General features: G+C 51.2%; 1 protein-coding gene across 5 annotated transcripts in view; it reads left to right on the top strand.

The window, feature by feature from the left end:
* CGNL1 (cingulin like 1) overlaps positions 1-24662 on the top strand; it is a 135876-nt gene that overhangs the window by 81906 nt on the left and 29308 nt on the right. The window lies entirely within an intron of this gene.

Here is a 24662-nt window from a genome sequence, read left to right on the forward strand (position 1 = left end):
TTACATTCCATATTTCTTTTTTTTTTTTTTTTTTGCTTTTTGGGTCACACCTGGCGATGCACAGGGGTTACTCCTGGCTCTGCACTCAGGAATCACCCCTGGCCATGCTCAGGGGACCATATGGGATGTTGGTATTTGAACCCGGGTCGGCCGCGTGCAAAGCAAACGCCCTACCCGCTGTGCTATCTCTCCAGCCCTACATTCCATATTTCAACACAAAACTCACTATTGTTGTTGGAGTTTCAACACAGAACTCACTATTCTTGTTGGAGTTTATCCCCCAAGAATACGGCCCTATTGACAAGGAAACATTTGATAATTAGTTTTCCACTGATGAGAATGAAGAGATATAAAGGTTTAGGATTTCTGTATTTTTTAGTCCAGGGAGATTTAAGTTGGAAATTGAATCATTTCCCTTCCTGGAGCAGCATGGAGCAAAAGCTTAGTTCACAGTCTGGAGACATGGCTGCAAGCACTCGCTGGGACCCCAAGTAATATAGCTGGCTCTGGGTCCTGGTCGTTCAGCAGCAAAACGGCTGTGCAAAGGCATGGCCACCCGGGTCGAATCTCAGCGGAGCTCGAGCTGGCACCAGCCCCAGCCCGAGACTGCCTAAGCGTCCCGCTGTTTCAAGTTCAAAACACATTTTTTTTCCCCACACCACCAAGTTCATACCTGTTTAAAAGTTCCATAATATCCAGGATGCTCTTTTGAAGGGTGTGTTTCCTGGGAACCCCACGATGTCTGTGGTTTAGAGCCTCTAGGGTGCAAACATGATGGAAACGCAAACAAGACTCTGAGCGGCATTTTCCTTGATGATTTTGCGGTGCTGGGAGCCATTAGCCTTTTGGTCCCTCAGCTCCAGTGCCTGCGGATTGGCCGTTGGTACTTGTGTATGACAACATGTGAAAGATGGGCTTGTTAATATAATTATCAGAAGTCTGGGGAATCGTGTGTAGTTATGAGGGGTGTGTGTGGAGAGAGAGAGAGAGAGAGAGAGAGAGAGAGAGAGAGAGAGAGAGAGAGAGAGAAGCCTGTTGATTGGCCTCTCAACTTTTTTCTTTTTCCTTTTCCAAATTTGGTTTTGTTTGAGGGAGAAAAAGAAAACGGACTTCTTTGCATTTTTCGTGGGATATTTTCCCATCTCTCTCCTTTCAGAACAGCAGCCCAGTGCAGTGCTGTTGGCCTTCTGGCCCTGTTGTTTCTGCGGCTGTAGCCTGTTGGCTGTGGCGTGAAATGCTTCTTTGAAGCTGATCTGTTTTGGCCACCCCTCAGCTTCTGGTGTTGATGTTGGTTCTACAGCCACTCAGGGGTGACTGGATTTCCCGATATGGTGGCTTAACCAGAGTAGAAACTTACGCACTCGGGCTGCCTGGGCTGCCAGACTATTGCTGGAGACTTTTCGGCCCTTTCTACCAGTGAGAGCCCTTGCGGAGGAGAGCCTGGTGGGCTTCTGGGCTGCAGGTCCTGTGTGCAGGCTCAGGCTCTTATGTTTTGATCCTTCTTTTCCCCCGAGTGTTTGGGTCAGACCCAGTGGTGCTCAGGGCTTACTCCTGGCCCTGTGCTCAGGGGTCACTCCTGACAGTGCATGGGGACCCTGTGGAGTGCCAGGATGGAACCTGGGCTGGCCCCGGGAAGGGCCAGTGCTTTCTCTCTGTCCTCTCTGTCCTATCTCTCTGGCCCCAGCATTTGGACCCTTTTGAAGGTCAAGGTTGTGTGCTACGTCACAGCATTTTTGTCACGCCAATTCCAGAAGGGTAATTGCCTGTGACCCCTGCCAGCTGGTGGGGGAAAGAACAGGGAGTTCACCAAGCCATAGGCCATTGGCAGAGAATGTGGGGTCCCAAGGTTCCTTGGAAGCTCACTCAGCAGGGGCGGGGGCTCCCATGGCCAGCAGTGGGGGCTGTGCTCAGCGGGGGCGGGGGCTCCCATGGCTGGTAGTGGGGGCTGTGCTCAACAGGGGTGGAGGGCTCCCATGGCCGGCAGTGGGGGCTGTGCTCAGCGGGGGCGGGGGGCTCCCATGGCCGGCAGTGGGGGCTGTGCTCAGCGGGGGCGGGGGGCTCCCATGGCCGGCAGTGGGGCCTGTGCTCAGCGGGGGCGGGGGGCTCCCGTGGCTGGTAGTGGGGGCTGTGCTCAGCGGGGGCGGGGGGGCTCCCGTGGCTGGCAGTGGGGGCTGTGCTCAGGGCGCATCGCCACGCCTGCTGTCAGTGCCTCTCCCAGCAGCTTTACTCTGACCCTGCCAGCTCCTCTCAGACCTCGTTTCCAAGTCTCACCGTGCCGGGCCCGCGAGCCCCTCACTGCCTCCAGAAACCTTGTTTCCTGCTGCCGCGCCTGCCCCTTGGCGCTGCTGTGTGCCTGCCTTCCCTCCCTCTGGCCCAGAGACCTGTCTCTCCCTGTTGACGCTGTTCTTTCCCTGACCGCACCTTAGGTCCTCCACTCGCCGCTTCCATGAGGCTGGCGCTGGTACCTCAGGGTCTTGCTTTCATGCCGCAGGGCCCTGCACTCCTGTTTTGTTTTTTCTTTTTTGCTTTTTGGGTCACACCCAGCAATGCACAGGGGTCACTCCTGGCTCATGAACTCAGGAATCACCCCTGGCAGTGCTCAGGGGACCATATGGGATGTTGGGATTTGAACCCGGGTTGGCCGAGTGCAAGGCAAACGCCCTACCCGCTGTGCTATCGCTCCAGCCCCCCTGCACTCCTGTTTGGCTCCCTCAGGTCGGGACTTAACCATCACGGTTGTCAGCTGCATTGGACTCTTCAGCACCAATGTCGTTTTCAACAGTTTTTCACCGACGGGAGTAGGAGACTTGGGGGCCAGAGCAAGGACCAGGCCCAGACGTAGAGGAGAGCATCTCTAGGGATGCTCATGGCTGGGCAGACAGCAGGGCCTGGTGGGGACTGTGGCAAGAAGGTCAGGACGTGTTTGCTGTCAGGTGCCCTGCTGGCTTGCTTCGAGGAGAGTGCTGCAGGGGAGTTCCTTTCAGTCTCCTGGATCTTCCCATTTTTTCTACCCTCCAGAGAAGCTGGTTATTTTTTCTGTTTCTTAAAATGTAAGCTCAGGTGCATCTCAGCCACCAGAACGTTTCACGGCCGTCCCGTTTCCAGGGACCAGCTGCCATGGGGAATTGCGCGACGTGCTCAGTGGCAGGCGTCTGAGACCCAGCAGCCACTGTCTGCGGGCCAGGCCATCTGGAGATGCTGTGTCCCGGGGTCAGTCCCACTGACCTGGAGGCTGATGTTGGGGTTTGAGGCTCCTGTGTATAGACTGGAGTTAAAATTGTTTCATAAAGTTGAATCTGGTTTGTTATAAGCTCTTGCATCCAAGTCTTTAATGTACTTTAAGTTTCGTTTATGGTGTGAAGTAGTAATTCCACTTCAGTGTGTCGTGGTCCAGTTTTCCCAAAACCTTTAGTTGAAGAGTCTGCTCTTGGTTTCTGTGTGTGTGTGTGTGTGTGTGTGTGTGTGTGTGTGTGTGTGTGTTGTTTGTTTGTTTTTGTGCCACACCTGGTAGTGCTCAAGGCTTACTTGTGGCTCTGTGCTCAGGGATCACTCCTGGCAGTGCTTGGGGGACCCTATGGGGTACTTGGGGTTGTGCGTGTCATGAAGCTCCCATCCACTCCACCCTTGCTCTGGGCCCGTGCTCTTGCTTCCTTTGTCATAAATTACCTGTCCATAAATGACTGGATTTATCTGTGAAAAAAATTTTTTTCTGAGAGAGAGAAAAAGAAAAGGATACAGAAACCGAGTTTGGCTAGTTTACCTTGGGGCATGGTGACAACTTAGACAGTAAACGTATCAGGCTTTCATCCGGTGGAGCGAGTTCTTGTCCCTCCCACAGTCAGAGTGGAAACAAGGGGCGGGAAAGCAGAATTGCTGCACCCAATGAAGGCTGAGTCTAAGCAAACTCCGGACATGGAAGGGGCCCCCGAAACAGACTCCCTGGAATTCTTTTTAAAAAAGGAATCACTGTGGATGCACAGTTACAAAGTCATTCATAATGGGCCTCAGTCATACAGTGTTCCACACCCACCCCTTCATCCATGCATATTTCTGACTACCAATGTCCCCAGTTTTCTTCAAAAGTTTTGTCCTTTTCTCTTTTCACTTCCTAGAGCCGCTGATCTTTTTTTTTTTTTTTTTTTTTTGCTTTTTGGGTCACAACCCAGCGATGCTCAGGGTTTACTCCTGGCTTTACACTCAGGAATTACTCCTGGCAGTGCTTGGGGGACCATATGGGATGCCGGGGATCGAACCCGGGTCAGCCGCGTGCAAGGCAAATGCCCTACCCGCTGTGCTATCGCTCCGGCCCCCGCCGCTGATCTTTATACATCTAAATCTTTGGAAATTTACTTTTTAAAATATTTTATTTTATTTTGGTATCTTTTGAAATAACTTTGTGCTGGTCTTTTTGGTTGCTCCCCACTCTCCTATCTTCTCATTTATTTTTGTTCTCTACTTTGTTGAATTTATTGTTGAGCTGAGAGGAGATAATTTTAAAAGGCCACAGACAAAGCAGCTGCTACCACATTGCAAATATTTTGAAAATTAATGTGTGAAAGGAAAGAAAATGCTTTAATTTTATTATCACAGTCGTATATTGTGTTGCAAGTACTTGAAAAAATAATGTCCAAAGGGAAAAATGCTTTAATTTTATTATCGTCAATGCTTTTCAGCCCTCTCCTTGACCCTCTTAAGCTCTGCCTGCTGAATATTTTTCTAAGGAATTGCCAAGATCTTTAAGTAGATTGCTGCTTGATGGGAAAACTTGGTGCTATTATTTCATCACTTTAAGCAGAAAATGGGACATGTCACAAGCTTATCTAAATCCTTGAGATAAGAATCAGAGCAGACTAGGAAATATTTCCACTGCCAAAGTAAATCAAGAGACTCACAGCATCCAGTAAAGCTGGTCTCTGAAGGGGATCAGAGGTGGTGGCCTTCCTGGAACTCTCCCTCCTTTGGGACCTGAGTTGATTCGGGTGGACCCAAGTGACCCAAAGGAGATTATGGTCCTGATGGAGTTGGGACTTCAAGACCGGGATTCTCTGTGCATCTTCCCGAGGCGTGACGGGATGTCCAGCAGCCTGTGGGAGCGTTTGGGGGGAGGGTCTCTGCCCATCCCCTGTGGCTCGTGCACGGCTGCTGTTTTCATCAGCGTTCAGGAGGGCCAGTGGCGCTCTGTGACTGTCTCCGTGGGGGCTGTTGAACGTTGGGCCTGTTTGCTGTGCAGCTGCCACCCCTGGCTTCCTCACACCATGTGCTCCGTCCTTCCCGCTGCGCTTCTCAGCCCCCCTCCGGGCTTGCTAGGCTGTCCTGGAGGTGATTCTCCTCCCTGCTTTGAAAGAGGGTGCACCTTTGGCACCCTTCAGGCCACACACACCCATGGCAGGGACACCTTAGGTGCAGCCTGTTTCCTCTCCTGTCCCCAGGCATCCCCCTAGCCAGGACACTGCCTGAACTGCCTCCTTCTCCTTTTCTGATACCCTGCAGGGCTTACTCCTCCCCCTGTGCTCACAGGTGACCCTTGTTGGTGCTCAGCGACTCTGCATTGCTGGGGCTGGGACTCCAGTCAGCCATGTGCAGAGCAAGCGCTCACCCCGTACAGCTCTCCTGCACGACTCACTCTTTTTTGTACCCTACAAAGTCCTATCCTGTGTGGCTAGAACATGTATGTATATGTGTGTGTGTGTCTGTGTATCTGTGTATGTGTCTGTATGTATATATGTATGTATGTATGTCTGTGTGTGTCTGTGTCATCTGTGTGTCTGTATGTCTGTGTGTCTGTCTGTGTGTGTCTATGTGTCTGTATGTGTGTGTATGTGTCTGTGTGTCTGTGTCTATGTGTGTTTGTCTGTGTCTCTGTGTGTGTGTGTGTGTGTGTGTGTGTGTGTGTGTGTGTGTGTGTGTCCTCGTGCTGGCTTGGTCAGCACAGGCGCTGTGGTGCTGTCCTTGAGCGTGCCCATCAAGCAGGTCCTGTGAGAGCAGGTCCTTGAGCCTGTGTGGGCTACAGCATTTGGAACTGCACCTGCCACCACGTGTGGCCATGGTGGTCCCACATTCGGGACTGTGTGTGAGCAGTCGGAGGCAGGTGTGGTAGGAATCACTTTCCCCCTGGGTGATCTGGGGACCTGAACTTGTCTGAACTAGAATTCCAGGGGGTTAAAAAAAAAAAAAGACAAAAAAGAGCAACATTTTTGTTCCACCGGGTGCTGTTTTCAGAGGAATGAGGCTAGTCAGGTTGTTTCGGCAGGAGGGGCGGGTGGGAGAGGGCTGGGCGTTGGGGAGGCTGGCGGCTTCTCTAGGGGATGCCAAGGGTGAGCGTGGGCCTTGTCTGGGGGCACTCAGGCCGGGCGGGGGCCAGCCCCCCACAGTCCTCTCATATTTCCCCACTCTTCCTTACCTTTTGTTACGTTCCTGCACATGTTTCCTTCAGTGTGTGGCCCAGAGAGAAGAAATACTGACTATGTCAGGGCTTGGGGAAGTCCTTAGACTCTAAGATTGCGCTTAGAGTCAGGGAAGAGCCAAATAGCTGGACTTGCTTCAAAGACGATGTGGAGCAGACGGCTGGAGCCCAGCCAGTGCCTGACAGCCTCTGAGCTGGCACCAGCTGGGGGCCATGCCCAGGGCGGGGTTGGGCCAGTGTTGCTAGTGGCCAGCACAGTGGGCTTGGAGGCCTGTGTTGAGCGGGCGGGGGCCACCCTGTGGAGTCTGCAGGCAGTGTTCTGGGGGTCCTCCTGCAGTGGAGGACTAGGCCTGGGGCTAGGCAACGTCCCTGTACGCAAGCACACACTTGTGCTAGCCCTGTGAGTTTTCTCTTCAGCCTGGGAAGTCTTGTCTTTTTTCATTTTGTGGCCACATCCAGGGATGCTTGGAACTCTAAACTCATGATCACGACCCTGGTGGGTTTGGGGACCGTATGGGATGCTGGGAAGCAAACCCAGTTTGGGCACGTGCAAGGCAGATGTTCTCCTGCTGTGCTATAGCTCTAGTGCTCCCAACCCCCCCCTCTTCATTTTTTTCTTTAAATTTTCTAGAAAATTTTTAAAACTTTAAAAATTTAAAAAAATTTTAAAATTTCTAGAAAACATTTAAAAATTGAGAAATATACCCTAGGTGGAGATGGAGTGAGAGTTGTGTTGCTTGCCTTACCCTTGCCCTGTAGGACAGGGTGCCATTTCCCCGTTCTGCTCAGAAGCCCTCGGGCAGCCCCTGCATCTGACCCCACGGCAGGATGCGGTTCCGGCCTCACGGGCCTCTGAGCACACAGGACCGCCAGCTGCCTGCCTCTTCCCTGCTGCTTCTGCACTTCCTGAGTCCAAAGACTTGGGGTGCACCCCTGGGCTCCCTCTGCCGTTGCTGCCATGCATGGTGCCCACTCCTGGACCCCTGACTCAGCTCCTGTGCTCTCTGACCTTCCAGCCACCTGTTGATGGCAGCCCAGGAGGGCAGTGAGGTTAATCATTGGCCCTCGCTCCAGGTGGCCTCCTGGGCTGACCTTGACGAGACAAGACCTGGAGAAATGAGTCAGAGCCTGGCCCGGCAGCTCCCAGGAAACTGTGACCCAGAAACAGCTTCTGGGGGTGCCAGCTTATTCCTGGCCCCAAGTTCACAGCCGACATTCACATGGCATTGGTGGGGAGCAGGGTGCTCAGTGCCCTGGGCCTGCCATGGGGCTGGACACGGCCACCAGGCCGATAGACGGCCATGGACGTGCTACTGTGCCTGGAATGGCCCTTCTGGCCCGAATCATTGTCCTTCTTGAACTGTTCTGGTTAATTTTTTTTTCACCACACCAGGCATTGCTCAGGGTTCCTCCTGGCTCTACACTCAGGAATTACTCCGGGCAGTTCTCAGGGAACCATATGGGGTGCTGGGGATTGAACCTGAGTCAGTGATTGCAGGGCAAGTGCACTACCTGCTGACTATCTGGCACTTAGGGCACTGCCTTTTTTTTTTTTTTTTTTAATTTTGATCACACCTGGCGACACTGAGAGGGTATTTCTAGCTCTGCACTCAGGAATTACTCCTGGTGGTACTCAGGGGACCATATGGGATGCTGGGAATTGAGCCTGGGTTGGCCATGTGCAAGGCAAACACCCTACCCGCTGTACTGTCGCTCCACCCTCCCCCCACTTCTGTTTTTTTTTTTTTTTTTTTTTGCTTTTTGGGTCACACCCAGCGATGCTCAGGGGTTACTCCTGGCTCTTCACTCAGGAATTGCTCCTGGCAGTGCTTGGGGGACCTATGGGATGCCGGGGATCGAACCCAGGTCGGCCGCGTGCAAGGCAAACGCCCTATCCGCTGTGCATTCGCTCCGGCCCCCCACTTCTGTTTTTAAACCTCTGGTGCTAGAAGGTTATTAAACTGATGAAATGGCAACCCACAGGCCATTGTAGAAGGCAGTTGAATTGCAGGAGCCCATGACACACCCTTTCTCAGAATGGAGCAGCCGCAGGGCCAAGGCTGGATTCGGAGTTCCTGCTGTAGCATTGAGGCCGGAGCATGTCCTGCTGAGTGAGGATAGTCAGGAGAGGAGTGACGCAGGGTGACGCCTCCACTGTGGGCTGTGAGGAAACATAATGGGGAATCAGTGCACAAAGGCAAAATACCTCGAGACTGGTCTTTAGAGGGACGTTTACCCGGCAGAGAGACAGGGTGGGAGCCATGGGGCGGGCACAGCGGAGAATGTGGGCTGGAGTAGTTTGTGCATGAATCGCCATTAGCAGGACTGCAAACCACGGTGCCTGAAATGAAAGAGAATGGAGGGATGGTGTGATAGTACAGAGGGTAGGGCAGTTGCCTTGCACACAGCCAAACAGGCTTGATCCCTGGCACCTCATATCTCAAGTGGTCCCTAAAGCACTGCCTGGAGTAATCCCTGAGCACAGACTCAGAATAAGCCCAGCACACTGCAGAAGTGGTGGGGAAAAAAATGAAAGGAAGAAAGAAAAAGAAAGGAAGAAAGAGGAAAGAAAGACAGGTGGAAGGAAGGAAGGAAGGAAGGAAGGAAGGAAGGAAGGAAGGAAGGAAGGAAGGAAGGAAGGAAGGAAGGAAGGATGGATTAGAAAGAATGGACGCTTTGATAAAGAGAGAGTCTGTACATGAGAGCAAGAGTATGTGTTTGAGAAAAGGGGGTGTGTGTGTGTATGTGAAGATGGTGTGTGAAAGAGACTATTAGAGAGGGTATTTGTGAGAGACATTCGATGTATGATAGAGAGACTGTGCACAGTTGAGGGAAACACAGAGAGTGTATGACTGAGAGAGAGGGAGGATGTGTAGGTAGCCCGGGATTTGGAGAGGCAACACAGATCATCGAGTCTCACTTCATCTGTGTCACCCATCCTGTTAGTTCATAGGTCAGGCCCTACCCCACTACCATTTTTCGTCTCAGTCTGGCATGTAAGGAGAAATTTTGAGCAGAATCCAGTCTACTTTTCAGACAGCAGGAAACAAAAATGTACACAAGGGCCTGGGCGTTGACTAGTAGAATCCAATCACCACAGTTAAGGCCAGTGCCTGTTTTCCCTCCAGCTCTTGAATTTTATTGCTTGTCATTGGGCTTCAGAACTGCTTGTTCACATTATTTGAGTCTGATCTCCCAAACAGAGAAATTCTTGATAGCTATTCTCCAGCAAAAAATGCGCAGTGTGTGGGTGGTATTCAGTTCTAATTTTCAGTTATTTTAAGAATATATGTAGCTATATATTTGTATGTTTTACCTGTCCATTTAAGTCAGAATTTAGAGGGTAGAATAAAAATATATTTTCCACATACAAAAAAAAAAATCCCTAAATGTTCCAGTTAAACCTAGGCTCCTAAGTAATACTAGTGATCCAAAGGTGGATTATTTCGTTTGTTTATTTAATTTTGGGGGGCATATCTGGTGGTGCTCAGGGCTTACTCCTGGCTCTGCACTCAGGGATCACTGCTGGAGAGGGGTGGGGCCGAGAGTTGAACCCAGGTCAGCTGCATGCGAAGCCAATAACCCTACCCACTGTCCTGTTGCTCTGAGTGAAAGGCGGATTTTACCTGTTAGAGTTTGGCAGTGGGTGGGTTCAGCGTGCGTCGAGGGGAGCAGGAATGCAGCCACTTCCCCACCAGGTGCTGAGAGAAACTCCACTTCTCCCAGTCTCCCAGCCTCCAGAGGGTCACCCTAGCAGGGAACTCTGCTGATCCTGCATTTCACGGTCCCTGCCCACTCCCTTGCTGTTGTTACCATTGCCCTCCAACAGCCTTTGCTCCATCCACCCAGAGACGCTCGGACAGCAGCTGGCCTGCCAGGCGGATGTGAGTGGGGGACATCAAGAGTGAGCAAGCCAGAAAGCTGGGGGTGTAAGGAGGGGATGGGAGCTGAACAGGACAGGGCCGGGAGCCGGAGCAGCAGCACATCGGGTGGGCCCGAGAAGCACGCTGATCCAGAGGGGAGATGGATGAGCAGAGAGAAGGCGAGAGGCAGTGTGTGGGTCTGCCTTACGCACCATGGGAGTCCTGTGTGGATGCCTTCGCTACTGCACGTACGAGCAGCCAGCACTGGGGCCTGAGCACAGTGGGCAGGGCACCTCTTTGCACGAGGCTGACTAGGGTGCCATCCCCAGCACCCCATTTGGTCCCCGGAGGCCCCCTGGGAGTGATCCCTGAGTGTCCAGCCAGGAGTAACCCCTGAGCCTCACCAGGTGTGGCCCAAAACCAGAACAATCAAGCAGCAGGCGTGGCTTTATTGTGAAGCTCCATTACTCAGTCAATGACGTTTAGGTGCATGTGATAAACTGGAAGGGGACAAGTGACTTGAGTCCCCTTTGGTGATGCAAAGCATCATTTCATCTCTCTACTGGCAGTTTGTTCCTTTTTATTATTGTTCATGGTATGAATGTATGATGATTTGTTTAACCATCAAAGAGTGTTAGAGCTGCTACTAGCCTGGAGCCACTATAATGAAAAACACGTGCAGTTTTTGATGTGGTTGTATCGTAATGTTTTGGGATAAACACCTAGGATGTCCAGGGAAATGCCTTAAAGAGCTGAAGCTCATGCTTTGCATGCAGGAGCCCCAGATTTGATTCCCAGCACCACATGTTCCCCTAACTTCTAGGGAGTGACTGCACACTGAATAAATGTTTTGGAGAACAAGGTTGATTGGTAAGTTACATGTTGAGTTTTTAAAATTAAAAAAAAAAGATATTGTGGCTTACAAAGTTGTTTATTGTTTTTATTGTTGAGTGTCAGGCATACACTGTTCCATCACTGATCCCACCACCAGGGTCAGCTCCCCTCCACTTGTGTCCCCAGGATCCCCACTGTCCCCCCAACCATCTTCGCCCCAGCGTGGCCCTTTGACAGGCACACTTTGAAGTTCAGTGACTGTGGTTCGAATTTCCTGCATTCAGTGCTGTTGACTGTGATTTGGATATAGAGTTATCGCCCTCTTACCATGAGGTACCCCAGGCCCTTGTCCCCTACCCCCTGTCACTTCCTGTCTGCTTCTTCTTACTTTATCCTTGATTTCTACATGTACATGTTGACTTTTAAAGAAATAGTGAGAAAAAAGAAGAAATAAACAAATAGTGAGAAAAAATTTTCAAGAAAATCAGAATCTTTATATATTTTGTCACCAATGTATGAGTGATCTTGTCCCTCCAAACCCTGTCTCTGGGCTGACTGAGTTCTCACCTCCCTCATGGCCCAGCAGTTTCCCTCCTTGCATCTGCCCCGAAGATCCAAAAGAGCACTATTTCAAAATGACACATATACAGTCCCCCGAGCTTTCCAAGGAGTGATCCCTGAGCGTAGACCCAGGAGTGAGCCTTGAGTACTGCTGGGTGTGGCCCCAAAACAAAAACAAAATCAAAAAACGAAAGAAAAAAATTGTAATTGTAAGATTTCTTTTTGTCTTATAGTTATTTCAGTAAAATACAGCTGGAAAAGGCTTTCTTTTCTTTTTTCTTTTTGGGTCACACCTGGCGATGCTCAGGGGTTACTCCTGGCTCTGTACTCAGGAATCACTCCTGGCAGTGCTCAGGGGGCCATATGGGATGCTGGGAATCGAACCTGGGTTGGCTGCATGCAAGGCAAACGCCCTACCCTCTGTGCTATCGCTCCAGCCCTCCCAAAAAGGCTTGCTTTATTGTAAGTTGAATGGTGTATAGGCATATGGTAGTATATATATATCTCTCTCTGACAACATATAGTCTCTCCCACAATATAGTTGGAGGATTATTTTTCCGCTAGGGAATGGGGTTAAAACTGCATACCTGACCACAGCCCAGTACTCTGGTCAGAAGTTTAATAAGGCTTTAGCTCCCTGGTTTCTCTCCTGGTATACCATTCTCACTGAGCTCTTCTGATGACCTCACAGTTTTCTCCTAGAGAAATCCAGGAGCCAGGCCAGGTAAATCAGTAGACCATGCAGGTTTCAGGAGGGCCAGGAATTCAAGAGTTTGTGGACTGCCAGATCAGGGCACTGGAATCTGAGGTGTGGGTGACTCAGGGCTGTGGGCTGCTCCTTAGGTGGTGACTGCAGTGAATCAGCACCTGCCTGGTACCCCGGACAGAGCCAGGCCCAGCTGTGCTGAGCTCAACACTCCCGTCTCCTGGGGCCTTGGCTTGCACACGAAGGCAGGAAGTCTGGGCCAGGGAAAGCATCCACCTTCCCTTGCTTAATCTCCTGGCAGATTAAAAGGCCAATCACACTTTAGGGCCCCATTATTCTCCTTTCTGTGGAAATGGAAGTGATATCACGGCACCAGAGCCAAGGAAAAGGTAGTGAAGGGGAATAAAATGGAGACTAGGGGAGGAGAGAGAGAGGGAGAGAGAGTGCGGGTAGAGAGGGAGAGAGAAGGAGAGAGAGAGAGAGGGAGAGAGGGAGAAAGAGAGGGAGGGAGAGAGAGAATGTATGGGGGAAAATGCTAGCTTTGCACGTAAACAAAGAATAGGGTAGTAGAAATCAATTAATAATAAGGACCGTAAGTAAAACAAACTTTAGAAAATGAAGATAATTCAACCTTAGGAGGAACAATATTTATGTCATGAATTGTTTTGAAAGGCAAAAGGAGGAGTAAACAGAAATTTTTCTTATAAAAATAATAGCCAAGAATGCCCCCAGCCTGCAGAAGGTAACAAACAAGAGAAAGCAGTCATTCACATGTGAGGGCAGCCCTACACATTATCTGTCTCTCCTAATAGCATGTGCACTCTCTCAGATACACACACACACTCTCTGTGTCTCCCTCGTCTGTGCACACACACAGTCTCTCTCTCGAAATACTGTGTCTCACACACATCTCCACACACACTGTCTTTCTCGAACACACAGTCTCTCTCTCACACACATACTGTATCTCTCATACACCCTCTTTTTGACAGTCTCTCTCACACACACATATTCCATCTCTCTCATACACACTTCCTCATACACTTACTCTTTCTGTCTCATATACACGGTCTCTCTCTCACACATAGCCTCTCGCACATATACACTGTCTTTCTCACACTCACAGCCTTTTACTCATACTCTATTTTTTTGAGTTATCACAGTGTACAATGATATTGAACTCGTTCTAGTTGCAGAGCTGCCACGCCAATCCCTCGTCTGTGTTTCAAGATCCCAGCACCATTGTCCCCCTCCTTCATGCCTCTTATTGATCCCGTCTCAGCATTTGTTTGCTTTGGTGATAGTCTAATCTGGAGGGAAATTTCTGGAGCAATTTTTTGTGACTGTTTATTCATGGGGTGAACTGAGGCAACTCACAAAAGCACATACACTGAAGTTGAAAACCCAGATATTTTGTAAAAGAGTGTGGCGAAGATAAGTTCAGAAGGAGTAACTTGGGGCGTCGGGAAGGAATAGAGACACTGGCTCTGGGCCTCAGAGGTCCTAAGGGCCAGCTCGCAATGTGGCCTTGAGACTTCTGGGCATTTGGCTTCTGCGAGGAGAAAAGGTGCCATTTCCTCAAGTGGAAACAAAGCTTCTCCTGGCACAGTCTTGAAAATGATTGCCAAGTTTCTCTCCTAGCTGGGGAGGACTGTGACTCTTTCACTCTGAGGAGGAAGTGGACGCCCTGGCTCACACATGCCACTGTCTCTGCACCCCCTTGGAGCCTGCCTCTCTGACATGGCTCTTGGCGGGAGTCAGAGGCAGCCCCTGGGGTATGAGTCTTTTGTTCCCATGCTCCCTTCCCCTTCCTGCTTGAGTACCTTGAAGCAGGTGTGTTCCTTGCCTCAGTGACACGGGTTCTGTGTCAAGCTGTTGCCTCTGGGCAGCTCAGTAGTTACAGCTCTGAAGTCTGTTTGGGCATTGGAATCAGCGGGGAAGGAGGCTGGCACGTGAGAGCTGGACTGACTGTCCTTGGTCATGAGTTCAGGATTCTGGTTTGCAGGGAAGGACTGGTGACTCAGTTCAGGTACATCAGTTTTTTTCTTGAAAGTAGTGAAAGTTTCAAGCCAGAGTTGTGGAAGGAGGAGAGGAAGAGAGAGGGAGGGAGGGAGGGAGGGAGGGAGGGAGGGAGGGAGAGAGAGAGAGAGAGAGAGAGAGAGAGAAAGAGGGAGAGAGAGGGAAAGAGAGGGAGAGAGGAGAGAGGGGGACAGAGAGAGAGGGAGAGAGGGGAGAGAGAGGGGACAGAGAAAGAGAAAGAGAGGCAGAGGGGAGAGGGAGAGAGAAAGAGAGAGAGGCAGAGGGAGAGAGAGAGGGAGAGAGGAAGAGAGGCAGAGGGAGATAGAGAGAGGGAGAAAGGCAGAGGGAGATGGAGAGAGAGGGAGAGAGGAGAGGGAGAGAGAGAGAGAGGGAGAGAGGAGAGGGAGAGAGAGAGAGAGAGAGAGGGAGAGAGAGAGAGAGAGAGAGAGGCAGAGGGGGGTGTGGAGACTATTCTGTCAGCTGGAGCAGGACTGGTCAGAGACCCTGTCTTCAGCCATGGGAAGGCGCTGTGGTTCCTGGGCTGCTTGGTCCTGCTGGCTTGTTTCCCGTGCTAGAACCACAAGGAGGGCATCTTAGCAGGTCTGTAGGTAGCTCTGAACTCAGGGATCACTCCAGGTAGTGCTTGGAGAACCCACTGGGGTGCTGAGGATCGAACACGGGTTGACCTTGTATGCAAGGCCAGTACCCTACTTGCTATATTATCTCTCCTTCCCCAATATTATAAATTTGTAAATTCCATTCTCTCAGTCTTGTGGTTCTACTGGGCACTTGATTACTTTCCCTGCTGGGATATTAAGAACTAACTAGGAAGTTAGTTACTTGAGTTTAGTAAATTATGTGAGTTATTAAGCTAGTTAATTAAGAATCTTTTGGGCTGGGGGGCTGGAGTGATAGCACAGCGGGTAGGGCGTTTGCCTTGCACGTGGCCGACCCAGGTTCGATTCCCAGCATCCCATATGGTCCCCTGAGCACCGCCAGGAGTAATTCCTGAGTGCAGAGCCAGGAGTAACCCCTGTGCATTGCCGGGTGAAACCCAAAAAAAGCAAAAAAAAAAAAAAAAAAAAAAAAGAATCTTTTGGGCTGGAGTGATAGCAAAGCGGGTAGGGTGTTTGCCTTGCATGTGGCTGACCTGGGTTTGATTCCTCTTGGAGAGCCAGGCAAGCTACCCGTGGCATATTCAATATGCCAAAAATAGTAACAAGTCTCACAATGGAGACGTTACTGGTGCCCACTCGAGCAAATCGATGAGCAATGGGATTATAGTGATACAGTGAAGAATCTTTTATTTATTTTATTATTATTATTATTATTATTTTGCTTTTTGGGTCACACCCAGCGATGCTCAGGGGTTACTCCTGGCTTTGCACTCAGGAATTGCTCCTGGCAGTGCTTGGGGGACCATATGGGATGCCGGGGATCGAACCCAGGTCGGCCGAGTGCAAGGCAAGCGCCCTACCCGCTGCGCTATCGCTCCGGCCCCAAGAATCTTTTATTTGAGCATCAATTCTATCTATGACATTGGTTCCAGGGACCAAGAAGGAAGTGGAACACAGCCTTGGACTGGTGAGATAGTGCGGCAGGGAAGGTGGGTGCTGGCTTTGCCTGAGACCAATGGAGTTCAATCCCTGGTACCCCAACATGGCCCTCTGAGCCCTACCAGGAATGATAGCTGAGCATAGGGCCAGCAAAACAAAAACACAAGCAAAGAAACCAAAAAGTGAGCTATAGCCCACGCATTCCTCTTCAGGAAAGGGGCTGCAGGGTGTGGTGAGGCTGTGGCTGCACCCCATAGCACACAGATTCACGGAGAGCACTGGAGATGGCAGCCTGATGCACTTCAGATCCCGCCTCCCATGGGTAGGAGTGCGAGTGCAGAGACGAGACTCTAATGCCTGCACTTGCTACTTAGGAACACCACATTTACAGGCTCAGCTTGCGACTTTTTGTCCAAAGGCGAAGCCATTTGATGACGCCTTATAACTGGATAGCATGTGAGGGAAGGATCTGTGGTCCGAAATGGAGGCCAAGAAGCTTCATTTATGATGGGAATACAAACAATTCTCTATCCCCTCCTCATCTCTAGCTTTCTGTTACTGCCCTGATAAAATCTAGGGTGTGGCCAAACCCTCCTGGCCCCCACCCAGTCTTTTAGGCCTCTGCACTGGATTCTCCCTTGGACCCCTCACTCACCAGGGGTCATCATGAACAGACTCATTCAAGGTGTGAATCAGGGGCCAGGGAAAGTGCTGGGGTGAGGGCCCTTGGTCCCAGCACTCAGGCTTGGGCAGTCCTGCTTCCCTGTCTGCACTTATGGCTGAGCACGGCTGGGGCTGGCCCTGGGCGCCTTGAGCACCATTCGGAGGCCTACACGGGAATATAAATCCCATGATGATTGTTATTGTGGGAGTGGAACATTAATGACAGGGTGGGCTGTGTTTTGGGTTGGGATCTGGCCCCTGAGCTTTCAGTTCTTTCTCGTGGGGCCTTAGCCGTCCCAACTCTAACTCTCCGACTAATTATGAACAGGTGTGGATCCATTTTCCATCCGAGAACGACTCGGGGTGTCTCTCTCTGTTCTTTCCTGAATCCCAGCCACTTGTGAGGGTGCCACAGAGCTTGGTTCATCCCGTCCAGCTGACTTTAGCCAAGGGTGTTCCTGGCAGCTTGAGTTTCTCCGCATGACCTCAGCTGCTGGCACGGCTGCCAGCCCCACTAAACGTCTCCATGTGCTTCTCATGGAACTCAGGCTTCGAAGCCAGAAGGGGCTCCTTTGCCCTGCTCCTGCCTTCATGCCTATGTCAGAGGCACCGGGACCTTAGCTGCTGCCCTTGAAGTTCCCTGAAGTTGTAGTAGGGTCTTGTTCCATTTTCCTTTCCCTCCTTCCCAGCCTTCAGAGATTGAAGGATTCGTGTTTGTGATGTGGTGGTCCTAGTCTTGTTTTTAGATATCAGGTTTCTCCTGTAGCTGCTTCTGCCAGAAACTTTCCCCAAGAATTTCCTGATGTCGCTGGCACGTGTAGCCCAGAATTGGGGTATCAGCAGCTGAGTGGGCCCTGGTGTTCTTGTCGGCCAGCTCAGCCATGACCAGCCTTCTTGACTCGGGCGCATTCCTGGTGCTGGTGGGTCATAAGGTAGCCTGACTTTGGACCCTCTGTCTGTCCTCATGAGATTTGGTGGGGGTGCCCTCACTGCCCTGTCAGGAGTGATCTCTGTTTCCTGCTCATCTCTATGGAATCAAACTTACTTCAAAGCCAGTTTCTGGTATTTATGCCTCGGAGGCTTCTGAAAAACAGTCTAATTTGTCCTTTGGCCTCAGAATATCATGGAGTGGAGAAAGGGAGGTGATTGAGTAGTAGGTCCAGGGACCTTCAGTCTCCGGAGAGCAGAGAGATCTGCCCCTTAGTGCGCAACCAGCTCAGCTCTGGGGTCTCTAGATTCTGGGTTTCCTGAATGTCTGCTCGAGAGCTCTTTTGCCCAGGACATTTCCCCACGGCCCTGCACACATAAGCAGGTGACGAGCCTGACTGTGATTCCTCTTTCAGCTTTAAGTTCCATGACCCCACATGGCATCGCCACCCACAGCTGGGGGTGACTGCGCTGATGAATGATTTTGGAGACATGTTATCAGCACCAGAAGAGTCATCCTAATCCAATTTGTCCCGGGAAGTATTGAGGGTGATTTGTATGAGGACTTGTATTATTTTCCTTGGTGTAGATGGACTCGCTTTTATTTGCGCCCGCCCCTGTTTTCTGAGACATTTGCTTGTTCTGAATCCGAGCACACAGCAGGGTTCTCCGGCTCCTGGCCCTCTTGTACAGAGGCTGCTGTCCCAGGCGCCCGTGGACACGACACGCGCTGGGGCTGCACCCTGGAGAGCTCTCCCTCTGCCACGCTGGCACATGCAGGCTTGGGACAGTACAAGGAACTGGCCGAGGTACTCCAGAGCACTCCACCTCTTACTTGCCCTGGGTCCTCCTCAGCATACCTTACTAGTTTCCTCCCTCCCTTCCTCTTTCCTTATTGTTTTTTTTTTTTTTTTTTTGTCACACCGAGCTGTGCTCAGGCTTACTTCCCGTCTGTGCTCAGGAGTCACTTACTCTCAGCTCTGTGCTCAGAGTACCATGTGTGGTGTCAGGATTGAACCCAGGTCAGCTATATGGGAGGCAAGTACGTTAGCCCCTGTCTAACTGCCCCGTCTCCTCCTCCCCGTCTCCCCTTCCTCTCCTTTTCCTACACTGCCCTTCCCTTCCTGTGTTTTTAATAATGCTGGCAATGTAACCCAGGGTTCACACAAAGCCAGACAAGTGTTCTGCTTTGCTATACCTCCCCCTCTATAAACTGATCTCAGGGCCTTATAGCTTTGGTTAGTCCCATGTGAAGGGTGAGGAGTTAGGAAGACATCTATTTTCATATAAAAGCATGACTCTGAAAGCCTGAAAAGTCACTAATTGACAATAAAAATGAAAGCATGTTTCTAGGAAGCTGCAACTGGCTTGGCAGTGCAGATAAATGCTACTTGTACAAGCAAGACTGATGAGCAGAACTGATTGAAATGGAGCTCCTGAACTCTGGGAATGGAGGAGAGATGGAGTGAAGGACAAGTATCACAGGAGGGAATACAGGGGAAGGGGTATTCCTGGTGGGACTTGTGGAAGAAGGCAGCTGGGCCTTTCCCCAGGAGGTCTTGGGGTCGGGCCGGGGTTGAACAGGAGCCAGGGGGTGAAAGGGAGCGGGTTGCCTATCTGGAACAGAACAAACACCCTGGCTCATCAAGTGGAGAAGGTTTGTTGGGGCCTCAAGGATGGCTCAGTGGCAAGTGCTCAGTGGTGAGTTCAAGCACCATGTGAACTGAAGTTATTGGGCCACGCAGGCCGCTCGTGAGCGTTGGCAGGAGAAGCCTGGCAGAGGGCCCATTGGCAGAGGCTGGTCTAGGCAAGTGTGCAGTCATGGGACTGGGCTTTGATCCAGGAGACCCAGCCACGCTGCAGGCTGGCGAGGAGGTGGGAAAAAGAAAGATGGATTGTCTCTGCCCTTAGAAGCATAGAAGAGCCATGGGACCTTCAGGCAGAAAGTGACAGGGTCTGAGTCGGAGTTCACAGTACCCTCCCCTGCCACAGCTCTCGGGAGCGGCTCAGAGGGGCCTGCAGGGGTGTGGCAGGTGCACCAGCTGGGGGCGCTGTGGTGGAGCATGGAGGCAGGTGTGGGGACCGGGGGCTTGAGGAGCCTGTAATGTGCTCAGGGCTCAGGTCGTCACGTGCAGAGTGTCCCCCTGTCCTGTGCCTCTGATGCCAGAACCTGAGTTTGTGGCTCCTACGGCAGGAAGTTTCAGGGGCTTGGGAGTGCTGAGCAAGCCCACCGCAGGGGGCCCGGCCAGACTGCTGTTTGCAGAGGCTCTCTCAGTACTGTTGTCTGTGAGAGTACTTCTTGGGGAAATGCTGCAATTCAGAATTGCTTTTGGGGCGTTAGGGATGCTTTCCTGGGAGTCTAGGTCCTGGGAAAGCAGCCTGTACTTGGGGCCGAGCTGAGGTGACGGGGTGGACAGGTCTCCCGTGAGGCCCAGAGAGACGGGAGGGGCTTTGCGCGCGGCTGACCCGAGTTCAGTCCCCAGCACCCTGAGGGCTCTTCAGACCTGGGGGTGCAGCACGGTTTGCCTCAAAAACAAGCCAGAGAAAAAGCCCAGGGCAGGTCCCATGGCAGGGTGGGCTGGGGTCAGGAAGCCCAGGAGCTTGGATACGATCTGTCACGTGCTCTGTGTCGCCAGCATTGGTGCGCGGCCACCTCAGCCAACTCATTCACAGATGTGTATTGTGTGTGTTAGCGCTGGGGTGGCCACTTTCTGAGAAGGAACCAGATGGGGCGAGGGAGTCACCATGAGAAGGCGCATCTTCGGGGCTGAGAAGGAAGCGTTCAGTGTTTTTCTTTCCACTCTCCCCTTGGCGGGCAGCCAGGCAGCACCAGAAAGGTCAGGCAGGCTCCCCTGTCTCTGGGCCAGGGAACAGACAGCACACAGGACAGGGTGGGGGCAAGATGCTGAGTCACATGGCCTTGGGCCGGGGGCAGGAGGGTCAGTTCACGGTGGGAGTGGAACGAGTCCAGCAGATGCCCTGTGCCTGGGGTCCACCAGGCCGCTTTGAACCAGTCGAGACACTTCCCCTACCTGCCGCCTGGGAAATGTGGGGCTGGCTCAGCAGTCAGGTCCTCCCACGGGAGCCAGGCCTCCTTGGCTTGGCCTTCCAGGGGCCAGCTATTGGCGGGGACTGCACTGAGAATGGGGCGTCGGCCGTGGAGTCCTTTAATTTTTTTTTGTTGTTTGGTTTGGTTTTGGGGCACACCCAGTGGTGCTCAGGGATTACTCATGGAAGGCTTGGGGGGCCCGTGGAGTGCTGGGGGTCAAACCTGGTCTGGTTGATTACCGGGCAGATTCCTTACCTGCTGTGCAATTATTGCTCTAGCCCCTGATTTTTTTTTTTTTCCAAGGAGTGTCATTATTTTCGAAAAGGGCAAGACCAGTCGGCATTCCCACCAGCAGTGCAGGAGAGCCTCTTTCTCCCCAGGCCCACACCAACCCTGGTTGCTTTTGTTTTTCTGGACGTGGGCCAGTCTCTGTGGTGTGAGATAATATCCCATGGTTGTTTTAATCTGCATCTCCCTGATGGTTAGTGATGAAGAGCATTTTTTCATGTGCTTTTTGGACATTTGGATTTCTTCTTCGAGAAAGTTTCTGTTCATTTCATTGCCCTGTTTTCTGATGGGATTGGATGTTTTCTTCTTGTAGAGTTCAACCAGTGCCTTGTATATATCCTTGATATTAATCCCTTGTCAGAGGGGTAGTGGGTGAATATTCTTTCCCATTCTGTAGACTGTCTTTGTATCCTGGTTACTGTTTCTTTTGAGGTGCAGAAGCTTCTTAGTTTAAGATAGTCCTATTTGTTTATCTCTGTTTCCACTTGCTTGGATGTTTCCAAAAAAAACTAGAAGTTGAGCTCCCATTTGACCCAACCATACCACTTCTGGGAATATATCTTGGAGATGCAAACAGTACAGTAGAATGACATCTGCACTTGTTATGTTCATTGCAGCACTGTTTATAATAGCCAGAATCTGGAAAAAACCCGAGTGCCCAAGAACAGATGACTGGTTAAAGAAACTTTGGTATATCTACACAATGGAATACTATGTAGCTATTAGAAAAAATGAAATCATGAAATTTGTATATAAGTGGATGGACATGGAGAGTATCATGCTAAGTGAAATGAGTCAGAAAGAGAGGGACAGACATAGAATGACTGCACTCATTTGTGGAATATAAAGTAACATAATATGAGACTAACACCTAAGGACAGTAGAGGGCCAGGAGGATGGCTCCACAGCTTGGAAGCCGGTCTCACATGCTGGGGGAAAAGCAGCTCAGATGGTGAAGGGACCCACCAAGTAAATGATGCTTGGAGGGCTTGCTTGGGGATGGTAGATGCATGCTGAAAGTAGACTATGGACTGAACATGATGGCCACTTATTACCTGTATTGCATATCATAACACCCAAAAGGATAGAGTAAGAAGGAAGGTGCCTGCCATAGAGGCAGGGGGTAGGAAGGGGCGGGGGTGGCAGGAGGGATACTGGGAATATTGGTGGTAGAGAACAGGCACTGGTGGAGGGATGGGTGCTCGATCATTGTATGACTGAACTGTAATCACGAAAGTTTTAAAGTCTGTAACTGTGTGTAAAAAACTAAAGAACACTGAGGGGGTGCGTGCACTCGCGGGCTCTCCGGGCAGCTCTGTCTCACCGCCCGCGTTCGGTGCTCTGGAACCGCAGTGTGTGGACTGGATCGGGACGGCCGGTGGTCAAGGACAGGCGAAGGAAGAACGAGGACCAAGCTGGTTGCTGATTAGTTACCGTTTATTCAATCTTCCATCTTTCTCATCTCCTGCACTCCCAGCTCTGGCCTCTCTCTGGATCAACTGCCGCCTCTCTGGATTCTCTAGTCTCTCCCCCTATTTGTCTCTCCCACCTTGCCCTCTAGACTACAACCAGCCAGGTAGCCAAATCAACATAAGAAAGCCCTTCCTGAGGGCAGGGCACTCCAAAGCCCTTCCTCACTCTTAAGGTTTTTTTCTTTTCCTTAGTCCAGGAACTTATTAACATCTTAATACTAGTTATTTTTGTATGGACATAGCAAGGGATACATTGAGGCTTGCAAGGCAGCTCTCCTGGCAACATCTTGCCACAGGCTCAGACCACAGCACTCAGGCCAGATTAATCATTCCTCACCCTAGCAGGGTCCAAATCTAGCATCACTGTTTGGATCATGACAGCATTTGTCCATGATCAAGCTCTTAACTTATAGTTAAGCATTAGGCACTTTGGCCAGGCCCATCTCGATGCCAGGGTAGCACACAACTCACCGCTTGCCCTGGGTCCTTCTTGTCCCACGTCGGGACCGTGCTTTGGGGGTGCTAGGAAGTAAGGGCAGCTGAGGCTTAGGTCAAGAGAACAGATGCCCTGGAGGAAAATATCATGTAGAGTCAAATGATTCCCAGGTTACAAAAGCATAACATTTGTTAAGTCTTCCTGTGTCCATACAAAAAGGACTTGCTCTGAATAAACTATGCAAAGGACTCAAGGAGAAGGGAAAAACATTATTTACAAGTCAACAGAACACTAAGAAAGAAGCTACAAATAAACAAAGAGGAATAGGAGCACTGTAACGGGAGTAACTGAATAAACCTAAACTACGTGGCTGTTATCCTACAACTGTGTCTCATGGCGATTCATTAAAATAAAATTTAAAGAAAATTAAAAAAACCAAAATGAAATAATATGGCCATAAATAAATAAATAAATAAATAAATAAATAAATAAATAAATAAATAAATAAAGGCGTGTCCAGTTCCACATTCCCCCAAGCCGTGGGCTTGAAAGCCCCAGAGTGCTGCAGCCGGGACTGATGTGGCAGAGTGTGAGGGGGAGAAGGCCCACATGAAGGGATCTGCTTACTGGGGGTGCAGCTTAGGGGAATGGGGGAGCTAACAGTTATTTGTATGTAAGGCCAAAAGTTGTTCTAGCACAGGACTCAGCAGTAGTTGTGAGTTGAGTGAACTCAGCAAACAATAAGTAGATAAATATTCAGGTGCATTTATCTGGTGACTAATTCTGGAAGGGCTGACCACAGCCTGTGTGGCCTCCAGAGAGGCCCCAGGGCTGATGGAAGATGGCCCAAGGGGTAGGGTGGGGGGGAAGGGGGATGGAATGGAGTGTTCTGGCAATAAAGGGAGGAATGGGAGGAAGGGAGTTTTGATGCTTTCTCTCTGAGCCACGCCCAGAGTGCTCAGAGTTACTCCTGGCTCTGTGCTCCGGGATCACTTCTGGGGACTCTGGGTGTGTTTGTGTCAGGGATTGAGCTGGGTTGGTCTCAGGCAAGGCCTTGCCCTCTGTGGCATCTGTCCAGCCTTCTGTTCAGCTTGGGCCCACTCCCCACTGTGCTCGGGGATCAGTTCTGACTGAGCCTGGGGAGTCCCGTGTGTGGTGGGGAGGGAACCTGGGCTGGCTGCATGCAAAGCTGGCCTTCCCCTCCTCCCCTCTCTCCGGAGGCTGACTTCTTTCCACCCTGGGAGAGTTAAGGTGTTACATCTCAGGGGCACAGGGCACAGAGTTAGTGGTGGCGGGGCGTGACAAGGGCAGCTGCTGCAGGAAGGACCTGTGCTGGCAGCCCAGGGGACATCGGAGTCCCCCTCTGGGAGGGAGGAGGAAAGGCACCTAGGGTTGGGGGGGCAGCAGTGGGACCCCAGCTGAGGCCCGCTGTGGCCGGAGCGCCTGCCTGTTTATGAGCTTGAGCTCCAGCCGAGGGTTGAGTGGCATCTGTGGGTGGCTTTGTCGGGAGCCTTGAGGACTCTGCTTCTTGTCTCCTCTTCCTGACCCCCCCCCCCACACACACTGACGGAGCCCTTGAGTCAGGCCACGGGGAGGAGGAAGACCTCTGACAGTGGGTAGGCAGGGGTGGCGGGATGGGGCTCATGCGACCACCCTCCGTGAGCTGGGCTGCAGACACAAGTGGCCCCGCAGGCAGGCCTGTGAAAGTCAGTGGATTTCCATGCCTGGAGCAAGGCCGGATGGACTTTATTATTTTTTTTAAATTATTTTTATTATTATTATGGATTGGAGCAATACCACAGCAGGTAGGGCATTTGCCTTGAACGTGGCTGACCCGGGTTTGATTCCTCTGTCCCTCTTGGAGAGGCCAGCAAGCTACCAAGAG

This window comes from Sorex araneus, chromosome 10 (genome assembly GCF_027595985.1).
Source record: "Sorex araneus isolate mSorAra2 chromosome 10, mSorAra2.pri, whole genome shotgun sequence".
In the NCBI taxonomy this organism is placed as follows: domain Eukaryota; kingdom Metazoa; phylum Chordata; class Mammalia; order Eulipotyphla; family Soricidae; genus Sorex; species Sorex araneus.